Here is a 21,020-nt window from a genome sequence, read left to right as displayed (position 1 = left end):
TGATCAACCATGTATATAAATATCATCATTTTATTATAATCACTCATTTAATTGTCATTTCAGTTTCTGAGATATATGTTCTTTTATATATAAATAAAATCATATTTATGGAAAATTTATTTCATATTAGTGTATATGGATCTCTTTACTCCACTTAAATAACTTTCTTATATTTATTCTGAGTTATATTTTTCTTGTAAATCTACAGGAAAGCAAATCTAGTTTTGAAGAGGAATTAGCAACTGCATCCAGATATGTATGGATTTAGTTATTGAGAGAAATTCAGCCCCAGATATTGAAAACTTTATTTTTTTCAGCTTCATGGAAGTACAATTGAAAAAATTATAAGATACTTAGAGTGAACAGTGTGATGATTTGATATATGTAAATAATGTGAAAAGATTCCCCCATCTAGTTAGTTAACACACCCACTACTTCATATATTTATCTTTTGCATGTGAGCGAGAACATTTCGGTTCCACACTTCTGGTAACTTTCAATTGTACAATACAGTTACCAACTGTAGTCACCATGTTATACATTAGATCCTTAGACCTTACTCATCATCAGCTGAGGGTTTGCAACGTCTTATCAACCATTTCCTGTTTTTCCCCCACCTCACCCCCCCAGACTCTGGTAACAGCTGTTATACTCTTTCTATTTTTCTTTTCCTTTATTTTTCTTTTTTAAATATTCCACATATAAATATACCAAACGATATTATCTTTCTCTGGCTTATTTCACTTCGCATAATGCTCTCCAGGCCATATATTTTGTACAAATGACAGGATTTCCTTCTTTTTTTAAAAAATTTGATGCCTGAGTTATTTATATGTTACTGAGTAGTATGAGTTCTTTGCATATTTTGGATATTAATCTCTTTTCAGTAAGTGGTTTTGAAATATTTTCTCTCATTCCATAAGTTGCCTTTTTACCTGGGATTGATGATGTCCTTTACTGTGAAGATCTTTTTAAATTTGATATAATTTCACTTCTTTATTTGTGGCTTTGTTGTCTTTGCTTTTGGTGTCAAATCCCCCACCCCCCAAAATTTCCAAAATTTCCAAGATGTCAAGGAATTTACTGCCTATTTTTAGTTCCAGTTTTATAGCTTCATGTCTTATATTCAAGTCTCTAATCCATTTTGAGTTGACTTGTGTGTATGGTGTAAGATAGGGATCTAGTTTTAATCTTTTGCATGTGGGTATGCAGTGTTCCTATCCCATTGACTGAAGAATCTACCTTTTCCCCATTTTATATTCTTGGGTTCTTTGTCGACAATTAACTGATCATATGTGCAAGGGTATATTTCTGGGCCCTCTATTCTGTTTCATTGATCTATGTGTCTGTTTTTGTGCTACTACTATATTCTTTTGATTACTACAGCTTTGTAATATGATTTAAAATCAGGAAGGGTGATGCCTTTGAATTTTTTCTACTTTCTCAAAAGTACTTTGGCTACATTACATAGTCTTTATAGTTCTATAAAAAATTTAGGAATTTTTTATACTGTGAAAAAATGCCATTAGAATTTTGATGGTGAATGCATTAAATCTGTAAACCACTTTAAGTTGTATGGACATTTTAACAATATTAATCCTTCAATCCATGGGCATAGAATATCTTTCTATTTATTTGTGTCCTTATAAATTTCTCTCATTGATGTCTTACAGTTTTCAGTGTACAGATCTTTTACCTCCTTGGTTAAGTTGAAAATTGTAATGTGATCTTTTACTTTAAAATGGATTCTAATGGTGAACTTTCTATTCAACAACATTATAATCATCACCATCATCGTTAGATCAGCACATGAAGTATTCTGACTACAGAGTCAATAACATCATATAGGGCTGCCTCTCATTATTACTCAGGGGAAAATTACCTGGGATAAGGGGATAGGAAGGGAAGTGTTTTCGGTGTTTTCAGTACCACTATTATATTAAATTCTAATATGATTAATATAGTTTAGTTTAATTCTCTACTAAAGTTAATATTCTTAAAATTAACAAGCAATAGTAATACTGAAAATGTTAAAAACATTTTAACCTAAATTAAGGAACAGAATTCACAAATTTATGTTTTCATTTATATGAAATCATGATAAAATAATGCTAATATAAAAAATTAGCTCTGGCAGGTGTGACTCAGGGGATTGAGTGCCAGCCTGAGAACCAAAGTGTCACTGGTTTGATTCCCAGTCTAGGGAACATGACTGGGTTGCTGGCCAGATCCCCAGAAGGGTCACTTGAGAGGCAACCACACGTTGGTGTTTTTCTTCCTCTCTCCCTCTCTCTCCCTCTCTAAAAATAAATTAATAATTAAATAATTAAATAATCTTTTAAAATATCCAGGAGATCTGGACCCTGTTTATATACTAATAAAACTGATCAAACCCTAAAACCACCCATTAGATCTGACATAGCTTTTTACTTTTGTACAACATTGGTTTTATTCCCTTCATCATATCATTATTGAGAATAATGCTGTTCAGTTCCAGAGCCAATGGCTTTTGTTAGATTAAGTCACAACATTAAATTATTTTCTTATGAACTGTTTTTATAGTAACTTTTTTTATAACATCACATACAAACATGTATCTGTAGTTTACCTAATAGGGCACCATAAAGATGAATTGTTACTGAGAGTAGTTAAAGAAAGTTAAAGAAGTCTATGCAGAAGAGCCATTCAAGCACTGTAAATTGTTGAATCTCAAATCCCACAGCCTATTTAATCAATCACCGTTATTGTCTTCAAGTAACATACAAATGTACTTGTCCTTAGTGAACTTGTGATATTGTAATTGGTAGTATGAAGGAACATTAATCATGGTTAACTTCAATAAAGAAATGCACACACATTTTTACATGAAGAAATATATGGAATATGGCATACAGTTATTACGTAACACAGTAATTGGATGTTTTGACTGGATATTATATGTTAGATTGCATTATGCTTTGCATGCTCAGTTGAGCCCTAGTCCTATGACTACTACAACTTTGTTTTACCATTGTCTTCAGAAAGTTTCTATTCAGCCATCAATTATTATTTAAATATTGTTTTCTCCATCTATTTCAGGGTGTCATTACAGATGGTAATTATTTTCTATATAGAAATGTGTATAATACTGTTAATTTTGAGCCCTGTACACATAAATGTCTTTTTACTTTACAGTCATTATTCAAAGAAACTAGTACAAATTGGATAAGTTAAATGTTATTTCTGACTTGTTTTCCAGTATAATTAAAGACAATGTATGAGCAGTAAAGTTGCAATTTCTTGGAATGTCTAAAGAAAAGTAACCCCCTTGCATAGTTTGGATTGATATTTCTGCCATAGCAGAGATATACAGACTTCAACACTGCTTCTTAGTTTTCTTTCAATTAATTTTGATGACTTTATACCAGGTTGGCCTCACTGCTCTCATTCACTAGAAGAACACATTGTATTGTTCATAATAATACTATAATTATTTTAAATCATGCACATTTCCCTTTCTTGCTCCTATTTGTGTTTAAATCAATATGTCATCTATGTTGGTATGTGATAGAAAAGACTAAAAATATTGTAGGTGTCCACCATCTTAATGTTGAATATTGGATTATTCTCTTGGAAGTATAGCATAAATGCATGTATTGTTAGCTTTCACTTTAGATTACTTGATGTATTTTCTCTCTTTAGAATACTTCATGTATTTTCTCTCTTTATAATACTTGATGTATTTTCTCTCTTTTCATTCCTTCCAGGCATATAGATAACCTTTGACAATTGTTATAATGAGGTCATCTGTTTCATGTTATAATAAGGCTTACGTATCCAATTAGTGAAAGACATTTGTACTTATAGGCCATATTACAGTTAAAATATTCTTTTCTTAGAAAAAATAGTTCATAGTAAATTAATGAACTACTTGATCAATCTAGCTATCTCAGAAACAGAGTTGTATCTTTCTCTGCGACAACTTTTTATCCATCTCCTGTTTAAAAAATATCAACCAAATTGAGAATCAATTGATTGAAATATGTTAAATTTAACCTAAGGACACAAGTATCTTGTCTTCTTACATTATTGTTATTCAAGGAACTAATCAAGAACATAGAGAAGATAGAGGTTATTTACAACAATAAGGTTTATGAAGAAAATTGAATGTTGCTTCCAAATGTGTTCCAAGAATTTAAGGATTTGGCCCTATACAGCCTCTATTATTACATTCACTTGTATTCTTAAGAGTCACAGTTTCCATTTAACCCTCTTCTTGGCATAGAATCATGGAAATGTAGAACCTTACAATTGGAAGGGAAGTTAGGGCTTTAAGATTCCAGATTTAAAATGATTTTGTGTATATAAAGATGGACTTCCAAGGGCAGTTTGAATGATTTGAACTACAGTGGTTTTACTACCTCAGAAGATGTCTTTCAATAAGAAGATCAAAGAGGGAGAGTATAAATAAACTTATTCCTGGACACCTCTGGGGTATTCCCTGAAGATTGTTAAGTTATCAGTCTAAATATCTGAGGAGATCCAAGGTGCTATGTGGGCAGATACAAGCATAAGAAAGCATGTTTGTCGATCTGATTTTATTCTTACCCATAGGTTGGTGAAGATGGAAGACAGTTTTCACCTCCTTTCCTGCAAGCTACCCCATGCCATCTCCTAAACAAAGTTCTTTATCCAACTTTGTACTTCCAGTACCAGTGTGCTCCTTCTAGAGACTCAGACTCATTGTTTATAACAGTAAAACGTATCTAAGTTCATGCTATAATTATAACACAATATAGTATATCCTGGCTATTTTAATCAATTAATATTACAAAGCATTAAAAAATTAATAAAGAACTCAATAGACACAAACTGTCAACTGGATATGAAAATCCCTGAAACAATAAGCCATCGTCTTCCACAAGCCAGTGACATATTCTTCAGCAATTACAGGTTATCCAAGTGAAAAGTATAGTTTCTTTCTCTCTTTCCCATGATCCAAGCAGTCACCATAAAGGGACAACAAAAATATTGCTTACACTTTGTGCTGACTTCTCCATTCCAATAGTATTGTGTTGAAAAATATGTTTACCAACTTAAGCCTCTTCCCATTGTTTAAAAATGTGTTCATGTGGGAGACATTCTAGTATAGTTGTTAAGTATACAAATTCTGGACTCAAGCTGTGCTACGGTAATCTTTGTCAATTTACTTAATTTCTTAAAAACTCACCTACTCACTAATAAAAGTGTAATAATTATAATATCTACTATAATATGTATAAGTATTAAATCATATCTATATACATATATATGAAACTATTTTTAAAATGCCTAGAAAAATAAACATTAAATAAGTTAATAAATTCCAAGGTTCAGCTCAAATAACATAGTTAAGATTTCAATATCTCTGAAAGGTTTCAAAATCTACTGTCTTGTAGTGTTGTGTTGCAATCACAGCTCTATTATAGTAATTAGAATATTGTGTCATCATTATTTACTTCTGTGTCAGTCTCTCCAAGAAAATATACTTGAGCCTGTGACATTAATCATTTATCCTCAGCAACCAGCATTAGGCCTCATACAGAGAACACACTAGCAAGGGCCACAGGCTTTAGCTTTCAAGATGTGGCTGTCATTTTCCAGTGACAATTAATACACCTCTGGAAACAAAAATCATCAAAAAGCACATGCTTAGTTTCAAATTAAATAATAAAGGGCAAATATATGATTCTTTCTAATATTAAATTCCATGTGTTTCTTTTGTATCCACAATTGTACTTTAAAGGAAAATATAGTCAACAAAAAGAAAATCACATTAGATACACAGGAGTCATTTACATTTAAAAAAAAGGAAGAAAACAGACAAAAATTTGTCCTAACCTTAAAGCTGAATTTTAGCAATATTTATTTTAAGGTGCAATTAACTTTTAAAAATCTGATGAATTCTAAAGAAATGTTCAAATTGTAACACAACATGACCACTCTCAACATATGATAGCATTGATAACATAAAATAATAAATTTTAAATACAGATAGTTTCTGTAAAGAACAATTTGTGTAACTTGGAGACTGCCCAAAGAAAAACTGTATATGACAGTTAACCAATGATACAGACATCCGCTTCCTCTGCAGACACCTAGTGAATATTGGTGAAAGTTACGGTAGTAATTGGATGAGCAACTACTTTCAAATGTCTATTCAAATATTTTTAATCTCTATTCAAATGTTTATTCAAATGTTTTCAAATGTGTTTTCAAAAGTTTTCAATGAAATTGTATTAGTCATTACTTTATTTCTCCTCTTTTATAATAAACTCTATAAATTATTTTTTTAATTCACCACATGAAGAAGGTTTGCATTAAAAGAGTTTGGTAATAGAATTCCAAGTAAAATTGAAATGAGTCATAAATGACATGATAATTTTTGTAAAAGAATGCATTCTACCACTAATTAAGCTGATCAAGGAAGGGAGGCAGGAAAATACTGACTGTGCATATTTAGAGGGACAGAGAGGAGTGTCATAGAGCAAGGGTATCACAGAGAAGGGGTGTCATAGAGCAGCAGTGTCATGGAGCAGCGGTGTCATAGGGCAGCAGTGTCATAGGGCAGAGGTGTCATAGAGCAGTGGTGTCATAGGGCAGCTGTGTCATAGGGCAGCCGTGTCATAGAGAAGGTGTACTGTAGAGGAAAGTGGTCAAAGAAGAGATGGGTCAGAGAGGAAGGGGCTATAGAGCTGGATCAAACAGACAGTTAAAGTTGTAGAAACATGTTATTTTTCTGCATCTTGTTGGTGTGCACAGAATGTGTCACCTTAAAAAATTTACATTTGTTGTTCTTTGCTCATTCTAAATAAAAGTTTGTATCTAAAAAACGGAAAACACAATTCAGTGGATGGTCTAACACACAGTTCAAAAAAAAGAATATGTTCACTCTGAAATGTTGAGAGACAAAACATGGAAAATAAAGAAAAGAAAGTAAACAATACAGAAACAAGGTGAAGCATGGGGCAAAGTCAATTGAAAATATGGTGACTGAGAACTTCCCAAAAGTGGTGACTAACAGACACAAATCCAGGAAGTTCTAAAAATGCCAAATTTTAAAAAGAATAGAGAAATGTATTTCAAATCATATTACATTAATGTCCCTGAAAAGCAAAGAACTAAAGCGGAACATCTCACAGGCAACCACAGACTCAAAGATCGATTGCCTTCAAAGGGGAAACAATAACACTGAGAGTGATCTACAAATTCAGTAGAGACTGAAAGATAATGAAATGACATCTCTAAAGTGGTGAAGCAAAATAACTGTTAAATTAGAATTCTATGTCCAGTACAAATACTCATTAAGTAGAAAAGTGAAATAAATACATTTTCAGACACACAAAACTGAAAAAAATGCATCTCTAGAAAATCTTCAGTAAAGGGAAATCTAAAGGGAATTCTTCAGGAATAAGAAAAAATGAACACAAATAGCATCTTATAAGAGGAGATAAACAGCAAGAAAAGGGAAAATACACAATCATCTACAGACATTTACATGTGTTAAACATAACTGTGGCATATAAATAAGACAATAAATAGGAATAAGAATCAAAGGTCCTTGAAAGAAAGGGATCCAATTAGCATTAGACTTTGACAAGTCAAGATCCATGTGATAATTTCTAGGCTAAACAAACAAAATCTTTTTTAAAAAATTAGAAAATGAGTGAACAATGAAAATTAAAAAAAGGATGAAAAATGTAAAAACCTCAGAAAAATAAATTTGAATTAAATTATATTGATAATTACATTAGAGACAAATGGATAAAACTCTTATTAAAAGCAAAGTTTGCTACACTTGTTTTAAAAGATCACAGTTCTGATTACTATTTACAAAATATTAATAATACAGAAAAGATAAAAGTAGGGAATGCATGAAGTTATGCCATGTATAAACAAATTAAAATAAAAGTGATATAAGAGTATGAATAGGAGGCATTAGGGCTAAAAGCATTCTTAGAGAAAGAGGGAGCATTTCATACTGATGAGATATTAAATTTGACAGAAATACATAACAGTTACAATTTTGTTTGCACCATTAAATATACACTTTACTATACATGAAGCAAAAGATTATAGAATTAAAAATAGAAACAGACAACTCTGTAATTCCATTAAAAAGTTTTAATAAAATTCTTCTATAATGCTGTTGGAACAAGAAGGCACAAAATTAGTGATAATTGATTAGAACACCTAAGCAACATGTTTAGGAAACTTGACTTAAGGATGATTTTAAACTATGTGGGTGTCTACGGGGTCTTTCCATAAAGTATCCAGCCATGCACTATGAAAACTAGAGAGATACAGGAAACATTGTACATGGGACAATGATATCTCAGTCTCCTTCAAAGTAGGCGCCTTGGGACCCCACACAGTTCTCTCAATCACCATCAGCTGCCCCATAGTATTTTCTTGAATTTCATTCATGTTCTGTAATCTCTATTCTTTCAATAGTGACTTTAGTTTTGGGAAAAGCCAAGAGTCACAGGTGCCAAGTCTGGGTGGCAGGGGGCCTGAGTCACATGTGTCACTTGATGTTTTGCCAAAAACTCAGCATGTGATGTGATGCCTGAGCAAGTGTGTTGTTGAGACAGAAGCTGCCAATCTCCAGTTGCCCATAGCTGCAGCCTTCTGAATCATCCAAATAGTTTTCACAGGGGAACGTTCAAGCTTAAAGTAAAATTTGATGCAGATTTGTTGCTCTACTCACTCAGTCAGTTTGAATGCAATGACCACACAGTACACATGCTCATTCAATGGGGTCTATCACCCCTCAACTGACTAGTACAGTAAAGTCATCATTGTTCATGCATGCACATTCCAGTCCACTCTCCTTGGCTGCCAGGTTACACTGATGTCACACAAACTGCTCTCATTATATTAACAATGGTTGGACTTTTTTCTGACAGACCTAGTATTTGTGTGTGTGTACATGTATTTTGTGTATGTTTACTGTATATGTCACTGCACACAAGAACTGAAGAATATTTTTTATTTAGAACCACATGAGAAATTTCAAAATTGAATTAATAGATAGTGTCCGCTGCCTACAAAGCAATTGAGCCAAACCAATACTAGAATGTTAAATATTTAAAAATTAAGATACATACATCTGTTGATAGGTAAAGAAAATGTGATATATACCACTAAATGTGATATAAATAATATATACATATAATAAAGTGGAATTCAGTCATCAAAAAGAAGAAAATCCTGATATATGACAACATGGATGAATCTGGATGATATTATGCTGAGAAATAACCAGTCTAAAAGAAATTCCTAATTTAACAATGCAATAGCTTGAATTTCTCAACTGTTCTCTATTTCATACACAAGCCTGCACCATCCAGTCTTCTTCTTAGTTTTTGCAAGTCTACCATTCTGAGAAAAACCTTTGCTGAGATAAAAACCTATGAGATATTTTCAATGCCTTTCTTTTACACCCTGCATTCAGTCTATCATGAAATCCTATTTGCTTCTATCTTTAAAATATACCCATAGCATGACCACTTTGCCATGCCAGTTGCTACTTTTTTGGTAGAAGCTACTATTGTCTCTTACCTAGATTATATTAGCTCCCTAAGTAGTCTTCTTGGTCTCACTGTTGTTGCTAAAAATATATATATTCTTAGAAGAACACTGGACTGATTCTTTAAAATTATAATTAATATCAAATTATTCGTTCTCAGAGTATCCTGTTATGGTTTCCCATTTAATTCATACTTAGAAGCAAACTCCGAACAATGATCTGTCTAGGGGGCTTCATTTCTCTTACTCTTCCAACACTCCTACCCTCACTGTTGCTATCACCAACTCCTATCTCTTTTCTCTCCTCATCTGCTGTTAATCTTCCCTTCTCTTGTTCTATTCTAGCTATATAGGTCTTCCACTTTTTCTTAGAGTATCATATATAGAGATCACAGAACCTTTGAATTAACTCTGTCCCGTGTTTAGAAGCTTCTTCTGTCAAATATGGGCCCATCTCACTTCTTCACAAGCTTCAGATCTTTGTTAAAAATTCATATTTCTGAGAAAAGTACTTGACCATTCTATGTAGAATTATTACTGGGCACTGAAATCCACTTCTCTATATTTTGCTCCATTTTATCTTTATCTTTTTTTAAGTAGAGATAGTATATAATCTAATCTTATATTGGTTATATTAGTTTCTGTTGTACATTATATTGATTCGACATTTTTATATTTTACAGTGTAATCACTCCACTAATTCCAGTACTCATCAGTTACCCTGAAAATTTATCACACTATAATCGACTATATTCTCTTTCCCCTTGCATCCAGCCCCTTTCCTACTGGTAACCATCCCTTTGGTCTCTGTTTCTATTATGAGACTGGTTTTGTTTGTTTGCTTTCCTTTTAGATTCCACATATAAGTGAAACAATATGATATTTGTCTTTCTCTCCCTGATTTATTTCACTTAGCATAATTTTTCTATAGCACATATCACAGTTTCATGAACTCTCCATTATTTGTTTTTCTTCTTTAACACAGGTTTTACAGACACTTATAATTTGGGCTAATGCATATTCTGTGATCAGTAAATCTTTATTGAATAAATACAATGTAAAAGTAAAATAGATTAACATTAGTTTTGGAAAATAAAACTGAATATTTGTCCCACATTAGGGCAAGGAGACTTTTCCTTAATATGACTAGATGTATAGAGAACACACAAAAAAACATAGATATTACTGACAAACTCAATTCTTGAAATTTTGTTTTAAAAATATATGTAAACAACGTTAAACTATCTATTCTAGATGCTAAACTTGCATAATGCCTGCATATTGATAAGAAAAGCATAAACAATGCCAACAGAAAAACAGGGGAAAGTTTATAATCAAGAAATTTTAAAAGGCAATGAAATATTTGAATGCTTTTGAACTTTAAATTGAAGCAATAATGAAACTCTTTTCCCCATAACATTTACAAAATATTAAATAATGATTGTTTTCAATAATAGTTGGAATGCAGAATGAGAACATCACTAGTGGGATGTGATGGTTTTAGCTCTTTTGAAAAGTAATTCAAAAATACCTACTGAACATTAAAACACAATGATTATTTGATAAAGCAATTTCACATTTGGGAATTTATTATCTAGAAATAAATATATGTGTACATAAAAATACAAATAGAAATGTATGTCTAGAGAGAGAGCGAGGAGTGGAGAGATTGAAGCATTGCTGATAGATACAATACTAAATATAACATAAGTACTTATGAATAAAGGAATGGACTAAACATCTGGGGTACACATTCTTTTATAAAGATGTTAACAAAGATGAATTGGTCTAACAAAGATCAGTTGGCCTATGTTTATTGAACTAGAGAGAGTTTTCAATGTGCTGTGTTTGAAGATGAGGAAGGTAATGAGGTTCACCAACCTCATCAGCTAAATAAGTGTTAATTCAAAGGTATAATACAAGTGTACAAGGGAACAATATCATCGATACATAATGGATATTATTATTATATTAATTCTTAGATTGTACAAAATAATAAAGTGAAAGAATTGTAACTGAATTGCATGATATTAAGAGGAGAATGAGGAGGGTGAGGAGAAGGAGGAAAAGATTGGTGAAAGAGAAAGAGAAGAGAGAAGACCTGTTATTATGAACTTGCTATAAACCAGGCCACAGTGCAAAAACTTGCTTGCATCAAATCCTTATGCTATGTGACTGCAGACATGAAGCTTTGAGAACCAACTGCGAGTTATAATTTGCTTCGCTATAATATAAATAAATGTAAGAATTATATTGAAAAATTAATGTTCCTTGTATTTCAAGATTATATGTCACCCAAAGGCTAAGATATGAGCAATAATTTTAATTATTTGGATCCTTTGAAGAAAAATTCAATTCCCAAGAGAAAGTATATTGTTTTATACACTTTTTATCCTCAGTCTAAAGGATACTAATTGTCAGAGTAGCAATAAGTACCATATTAAACTAAATTAATAAAGTGTTTTAACAATAGGAATTATTATTAAATGAATAAACATATGAAATCACAAATACATTATATCAATGTAATCATTTCTAAAGGAAATTATCAATAAATGGGATTGAAAGGGAAATAACTATTGAAAATAAAATGTTTATGTTTCCAGTTGGAGATAACAGAAATCTTTTTGGAGAAAGAAGGAACTCCTACCTTTTGAGACAATATGGATGGAACTGGAGAATACTATGCTTAGTGAAATAAGATAGTCGGTGAAAGACAAATACCATATGATCTCACATATAAGTGGAATCTATTTCAACAAAATAAACAAAAAAAAATAAACCACAGGCATGGAAACATGGAGCAGACTGAAAGCGACCAGAGGGGACAGGGAAGGAGGACAATGGTGGAAAGAAGGAGAAGGGACTAAACAAAGGACATGTATGAATGACCCATGGACATGGACAACAGTGTGGGAATTGCCTGTGAAAGAGGAGGGGGGGTGGGATGGATGGAGGGGAGCAAAGGGGGAAAATTTGAGACAACGTAATGGAATAAACATGATTTAAAAAGAAAAAAAGAAATCTTTTTGATAGAAAACAAAATGTTGTGAATGCATTAATATTTTGCATTTTTACTTCCTTTGTCCTAACAGAGGCTAAAAGCATCAAGGGATATTTAATATTAACACCTAACAAAAATTATACTGCTATAAATATATTTGTGAGCTTGTTATTTTAATTATATAATCGATTAGAAACTTTGGTGGAAATGGAGTTATGACTGACTACAAATAAATATTTATTTTTGCAGTTATATATTTTATAACATAACAACAAAACAAGAGCCGTGGAAATTGACCCCTTAGCCTTTGTGAGTTAATGCTATATCTTTAATAGCATTCATTCCTTGTTTGACAGATTTAGTAAATATGTCTCTCAGGCAGTTGAAAAACTCACTATTGCCCTGACTGGTGTGGCTTAGTGGTTTGGGCATTGCCCAGCAAACTGAAAGGTGACAAGTTCAATTCCCAGTCAGGGCACATGCCTGGATTGTGGGCCTAGATTGGGGGTATGTGAGAGGCAATCAATCAATGTTTCTCTTGTACATTGATGTTTCTCTCCTGCTATTTCTCCCTTTCTTCCTCTCTCTCTAAAAATAAAAAATAAAATATTTATAAAAAGAAAGAAAAATTTGTTATCAGATATTAAGAACCAGACACTTAAGTTTGTACTGATAAAAGTAATTTTGTAGAATTTTTCATTTACATATAACTAATGAAGTCAACTTTATTCCCTTAAAAATAAAATACTCTTATAAAATAAAAATAGTATAAAAATAATTTTCAGAGCTATGAATAATTTGAATGTAGAAGATATTCATAACTTAAATACAAAAGAACCACAAAATTAATACTCATTACATAATAAAATGAGATAAATACTAGGAAAAAAGTGTTTGTGTAATTAAAGCTTCAAATACAATATGATCATATTTCTTAAATGTCCAGCACACTTCCTTCATACAATTTGTAATCATTTTTTTTACATTTTATGTTCCATATCTCTCTTTTCTAAAAATTTTTCCTCATTTGCTTTTGTTTATGCCAAATTTTACATTGCCATTTATCTACTGAGGAATTCCTCTCTTATTCAAAAACACTATGTAGGCTATTGTCCTATTATTTGCAAAAGCAAGAAATATAAAAGGAAGCTAATACTCAGCTCTAGGAAATTATGGAGTATGTAAATGAGAAATTATTTCAAACATTAAGAATTATGTTTTAAAAACATGTTTGAGGTAGAAAACTAAGGCTTGATCCTTCAGCATGATTTGCCACAGCTTCAGTCTCATCCTGAAAACTTGGCTCCGTTGGCCTCGGCAACAGCAGTCCCCTTTGATTCATCATTTATATTATAATATACTCCTTCACCCTGTTCTTTCTTGGATTCTTTCCCTCCAAATGTTGAAGAGCATCATAACTTAGTCTTCATATCTATCCATTTCCTATTGAAAACTCACTCTTTAGTGACCTCATGTGCTTCCTGGCTTTAAATATATTATTCATGAAAGACCAGCAAATTTGATCTCAGGCCTGAACATGTCTCCTGCACTACCCAAACATTTATCCACTAACAATGCCATCCTCATTTAGACATTTATTAGACATTTCAAACTTTTCTTGCCCAAAGCAAAGATCAATTTATCTCTTCCTTAACATCCCACATCTCAGTAAATGACTCCAACATTCATCCATTTGCTCAGGTTCTTGATTCTCACTTCTTTTTTTTTTTTTCCTTTTATACCTCACATCCATTGCATTATCAAAACCTCTTGTTTCTATCTTCAAAATATCTCTCACATTTTTCTCTACTTATGCTGCTATTATAATGGCAAGCAGAGCAAGGGTCCCCTGAAAATAGGAGAAAATACTTAAAACCCTTGGTTGGAGGAAGTGGATGATACTGCATTAAGACACTTTTCATAACAATGACAAGTTAATAGCCTTGCTTTTCTTGAAGAAAGAGGTCTACCACCCCAGAGCAAAAGGTGGACATGACTCTGAGGCCATTCAGGGACTCGTGACAGAGCCAGAGAAGCTTATACAGTGCCTGCACAAGAGAGAGTCACGGGGAAGGCACCTGCCCCAAAAGTCGCTAGGAACTCTTGCCCTGACTAAAGATGGCAGCCAAAAGTAGATAAAGGGTGAGAGAACTGGCAAAAATGGTGCATCATAGGAGGGGCTGGATATGAGGTCACACAGGAAGTTCCAGGCTGAGCATTTAAAATAAGGGCAGGCTGAAGGAGAAAGAAGAAGCCATGTGGTCTGAAAGGGTGTGGATGGGAGTTGGTTATGAAGTCTGCTGTGTAAGAAGGAGAGCCATGCAGTTTGGAGTATGATCACATCTGGAGTAAGTTGGGGAAGATGGTGGCAGAGCTGATCTAAGCTCTGTGGTGCGGGGACCTGCCTAACCAAGCACAGATTTGTGGGAGATGCTTGGAACTGAACTGTGACCGGGAATGCTGAGCTACTTCTGCTTCTCTGAAGGATGTACTTCTGTACCCTCTGAAGGATGGGTCTGAGCAGGAGTGCTCCCAGCCCCACTCCTCCCCTGAATTTGGAACCCTATTAATAAAAACTTGTTTCCTTCAACAATAGTTGTTGGGTCATGTGTCAAGATGTCATGTGGCCAAGCCCCTGTTTGCTCGGTTAACTACTACCTGGTTCAAGCCATATATTATCTCTCCTGTATCCTTAACAGCCTCTTCATTGATTTCCCTGCTTCTCCTCTTGACCCCTACACTCTACTCTGCACACAGCAGCCAGAGTACATTTACTTAACATGTCACTGCCCTGACCTAATGTGCTCCAATGAAAGAAATCCAAAGGCGTCAATAGAGCCTTCTTGATAGATTACATTAAATTTGGCCTTAATATTTATTTCTAGAACTGTACATATTTAAAAACTTTCTGTCAGAATCATATAATTGTTTAGTGCTTCTGAAAAAGAAAGTCTTCCTATAAAGTGGTTTAATAAGAACAGTTAGCAGTCGTAAAAAAGATAGGAACATTTAGAGGAGATAAAAGAAATGACAAATTGTTGTACTACAAAACATGATTATTTTATTTTACTTTATTTCTAGAAAAGTGAAATTAATTAGTTTGCACAGAAATAAAGTGTCAGGTATATACTTATTATCTCTTATGGTACATGAATATAATTGGTTATTTTATAATATCCATAAGCATATTAACTCATTTGTATTTGTATTCTTAACATTAAAAAGACAGAAGACATACCTGGGAATATCATTATTGGGATTGACAATATCAAAAACCTACATTAAAAATAAAAGCTAAATTACCATATCATTAACCTGATAAGGTATCAGATAATTATACTTTTGCTTTTCTAGTTATTTTAAATAAGTAGAAATTATGGATAAAACTTTGAGAAGATATGGGTTGCATGACCTCATAAATTTACCATAGACTCATAGAATATTAAAGATTTAAGGAAATTTTCTTTCTTAACCCATGGACACAGGTGAAGAAGAAGACTTTACATGTTCAGGAATGGAGTTGATGGTCTGTTTAAGTCCCCAGAAACTTAAGCAGAAAAGGTAAAGGGGCACCACCAAAGGGAGACATCTTATAAAAAGAAAAGTAAGTGGTGATGGCAAGCTTACTTTTCCAGTGTAGCAGGAAATAAGGGATAATAGTGATAGAGGAAAATGTTTTTCTATTTTACTTAATGGATAGGTGATTTAACATGTTCCTTTTTGAGTAGTGCTAGATATCCTAGCATTTGGGTTTTTTTTTTTTTTTCCTCATTGAGCAGGTTATCATAAGTTTGATAAAAACACGAGTTTGCCAAGCATACTAGACTTTCTCTTCTTTAAGTTACTATAGGTCACTAAAGTTTTTCTCTAGAAAAAGGGGTTTCTTCGATGCCATTGTCAATTTGTAAACTAATGAACTGCAGGAAAAACTGAGCTAAGGCATTATGCTGCCTTCCAAATGACTTTTAATCCTGTTCACCTAAATGCAGTAATGCTTTTTTAGGAATATGTTACTGTATATTTATAGAGTAAATAAATGCCTTGCACTTTCTGAGAGAGAGAAATTTCAGGTCCATCTGGGGCAATTCCTTCTATTTCTCATTAAAAAACTCAGACTGAGAGAGCTGAAGCCACATTTCTAAAGTTACACATTCAGGAGATAATAAAACAAATTGAAGTTAGTATCCAAAACTTAATCTAATATCTCAACCTGAGTAATCTATGATGTTAAATTTCCTTAAATTGACATTGTCACCCACACTTTGACTACCTTTTTCTTACATAAAGAGGAAATATGAACTAACATCTAACCCATGGAATCTGTGAACAATTACATGGAAGCTGAGAACAATGTGCACCAGCTCCTGAAGGAGGCAGCAGCTTGTGAATCCAGGATGGACAAGAGCCATCGTGCAGGGGTGAGGATGCATCTCTGAACATCCTTCTGCCCTTCGTGCTTCCTTCTCATTCCACTTGCAGACTGGTAGTTGCCAGAAGCAGTGCTGGGTCTCAGCTGTGTCACTACTGTTAGAAGTTATCAAAGGGGTGAAAAAGGAACAGGAAATGGATATGAGAACAGGGCAGGTCATCCAGTCACAGCTGCCATATTCTATAGTCTCAAAGTAGAATGAGATCTTAAAGACCATTAAATGTAATTCCCTGAATGCCTGTGAATCTCTACAGCAGGCTTGTCAAGTGCTTTTCTAGATTATGACTAAACATTTTTTTGGTTAAACTTCATTATATCTTTAAATAATCCCAATATAAAATTTAAATTTTTAAGTAATTTCAAACATTTCTTCTGATGAATTTCTCCCAATGATCCTAATTTATTAATTTGCTTATTTTCTCAATATGCACAGATATGTAAAGGTGTGTGTAGTTTGTTATGAGAGTTAGATAGCCCCTCCAGTTGAAATCTAAACAGAACAGAGTTCCAAATAACTATCATCTCAATAATAACAATAATAATTGTATTATATCTAGGAGTTAAGAAAATTTACTTTGTTCCAGACTTTACAGAAGACACTTTACACACATTATTTCAATGGATTATACCACAAATTCATGAGGTAATAGTATTAATCCCAGTTCCTAAGCTTTAGATAGGATAACTTGCCCAAGGTCACACAGCTGGTAACAGCAGTGTGATTTGGTTTAAGAGTCTTTGCACTCTGACACTTTCTGATGTTAATACAATATCCTATTAAGATAGAGACTAAATTTGATTTTTTGTTATGCACCTTGCACTACATACTTATTTTGAGCTTACTGTTGCTTATAAATAATGAGAGAATAGGAAAATATCTGAAGCCTGTGAAACAGAACATTCTCACAAATATGTATTACTTACCACCTCTATACTTTTGAATATTTCTGCTTAAAAATAACATAAGCTAACTTAAGATCTGTATAATTCTTTACTCCTGCAGACTTTCTATATTTGTTGTTACAGTTGTCACAGAGATAGTCTCAAGTTGGGATTGTCATAATGAGAACTCAAAAAAGAAAAAAAACCTGGCAAAAGAAAAGACTGAGCAAATATTTGTCCTTGGCTAAAACATTAAAATATGTCTTCACTCAAGCAATGATGGCTTATGATTTGAGTCTTCCTTTTATTAAAAAAAAAATTGATTAAGCCTTTCCAAACTGCATGGTCCCTTGATCTTCAGCCATTACTTCATTTTTTTTTCTCTTGAAGTCACAGCAAAATGCCAACTACAAAAATTCACAGTCTACCTCATTGCTAGTTTTAAATTCAATACCATGTAATTAGTTTCTTGTATAAGTTTTGTGATCTTGGTATGCAGTTTATTTGGTATCCTGGCAATTTAAAGTTGCTAGGTTTCAGAACATGTGCATTTTCTTTAGAAATAATAATTATTCCCAAATGAGTTTGTTGTTTAAAAAAAAATAAGAAAAAACTTGCTCTACATAGTTTTAATGTGTGTAACATTTGAAAATTAAGAGATCTACTTTTAATTGCATGCTATCTTTGTAAATCCAACAAATATGCAAAGTAATATGTACTTTTGATTTTTATTTTTATGGGTTTAAGTTAAAGACATAATAGAAGAAAGATATACTTTCCCATATAAAAGTTCAATAATATGAAATTTGGGCTAATTCGTATGTGATTGTATTTAGCCTAATTCTTTTCTTAACAAAGATAGATATTATGATACATTTTCTAATACAGAAGTTAGAAAAAATATGCTATTTATGTTTTATGCAGATGCCTCATGATGTTTCCTCTTTCCATCAAATATTCTAGTCTAACACATTCTTGCAACAGAACTATTCATTAAAAATTACTCAATGTTCATGCTTTCATTCTAGAAAAAAATGGAATTTTCACACAGATTTTTAAATTCCCATTAAAATAATGTGTTTTTATCCATTCACCTATGCTGGCACTTTATTCTAATTGAAATCAAATATAATGCTACCATATAACATCTTACAGCTGTTTGAATTGTCTTACATCAATCATTACAATGCAAAGAATAAGGAATGCAGCAACTAGATTTATAACATTTCCAGTTACTTGAGAATTTTAATTATATTTTTTGTTCCCTACAGTTATACCTAAATATCTCCAGACATAAAATGCAAAGAAAGATAAATCATCTTAATTTCTTCCATATGCAAAATAATGTGATTTCTTTTCTAGAACTGTAAAAAAAAAAATACTCTAGTACAGTTGAACCTTGAGCAATCCAGAGGTAAGGGACATTGACCTCCACACAGTTGAAAATCCACTTATAACTTTTAACTCCCCCAAAACTTAAGTTGTCCCTCAGTATCCACAGGGAATTTGTTCCAGAACTTCCCCGAAATCCCCAAATCTGTGAATGCTCAAGTCTCATGTATAAAATGGTCTAGAACAATGTCTTCCAAATTCACAGTCTCCCAAATGCAGATGAAAAACTATACAGAAATTTATTTTTAATATTTGTGTATAAGTGGGCCTATGCAGTTCAAACATATGTTGTTCAAGGGTCAACTGTACCTGAAACATCCTTATTTTAGTACCCAATACCTCTGTCTATATTTTCAACTCTGTATTATCAAAATCTGTATTTCTCAATACAATGTAATCTGCAGTGCCATTAAAAGTGTTGACGAGGGCACTTCCTAAAAGAATCCTATGCTGTTGTCTTTAAGATTTTCTTTTAAGCTGCTGACTCCCATTATGCAAGTTTTGTTGTTGCTGCTTTCTCAATCTTATGTTGTCAGGCAATAAAATTTACATTAAGTAATCTCATTTCCTGGTCAACAGTGATTATAAGATACACCCTCATTCAGACATTGTAATATTTTTAAAATGCCTCTAAAAATTAATTAAATAGAGTATATATGAATATGTTTATCCACTGCCAGTTTCTGTCATCCTTGCTGGACTGTAAAAAGCAAAGACTTTGCCCTATGCACTGCTTATATCCCTACTCTACCACAGTGTCTGATACATAGTAGGTGCTGCCTATATAGTCAATGAATACATACATGTATACACATGTATAACACATACTAGTGAATAACACATACCCAGTATGAACACTTTCTGGTTTGTTATCTATGCAAAATTTAAAATTTACTTAATTATTTTAGTAAATTGCATTTCTAAGTTGAAGGAGTTTAGGACTAAAATTCATCAACATTATTGTAAGGCCACCTCAGATAACCATTTTATTTGACACCTTATTTACTATTTGAAGCTCCTATTACTATTAATTTTATGAGAAACAGATGCTCTAGCTCAGGAAAACTTCAATAGAAGTCCTTTCAAGGAATCCATTTGAACTTCTCTTAATTTCTAGACTGGGAACGTTAGTCAATTTACATAAATAAATAAGTGCTTATACAGGACATTATCCCATTTAAAAATTTTCAGCTTTTAGGTGTAGCATGTAGAGAACTTCTACTTTAAGGTATTCCTTTTTGCTTTCATACAGTACCAGGTCATTCAGAATTTTCACTTTTGTGTGAGCCAGATATTTTCCATGTTTATATTCTGAACATCCTATCAAAAACTAGGAACCCTCCCTTGTGGCACATACTTTCCAGGAACTATGTCCATTTTGCAGAGAAATGATGTTTTCACCACCTTAAGGATGACTGACTATGTAGTCAGAAAACAAAGGCCAGTTCCCAGCAGATGATGCCTGCAAAGGGCTTTCCTGTGCAGAGGGACCACAATTAGTATTAGTTTCTCAGTTCCATAAAACTCAAATGAACAGAGGTCTCTGGAAAAGACAACTAAGAGGTATGTTGCTTGAGTGGAACATTAATGTGTTAATGAAATTGATGACATTAGTGATTTATTTCATTGACAGAATTTAGAATGAGATTCATTTGTCATTATATCCTCGTCATCCATCAGTAGTACATTGCCCTAAGCATTTAGCCTCCTGTTAGCAATTTAAGTTTTCATTGTAGTAATTATTGAAGGAAGACTATGTTTGTA

The sequence above is a fragment of the Pteronotus mesoamericanus genome, unplaced genomic scaffold (assembly GCF_021234165.1).
Source record: "Pteronotus mesoamericanus isolate MK-2021 breed Mesoamerican mustached bat unplaced genomic scaffold, CSHL_Meso_final scaffold_85, whole genome shotgun sequence".
NCBI classification, from domain to species: Eukaryota; Metazoa; Chordata; class Mammalia; order Chiroptera; family Mormoopidae; genus Pteronotus; species Pteronotus mesoamericanus.
This window is presented reverse-complemented; position numbering follows the sequence as displayed.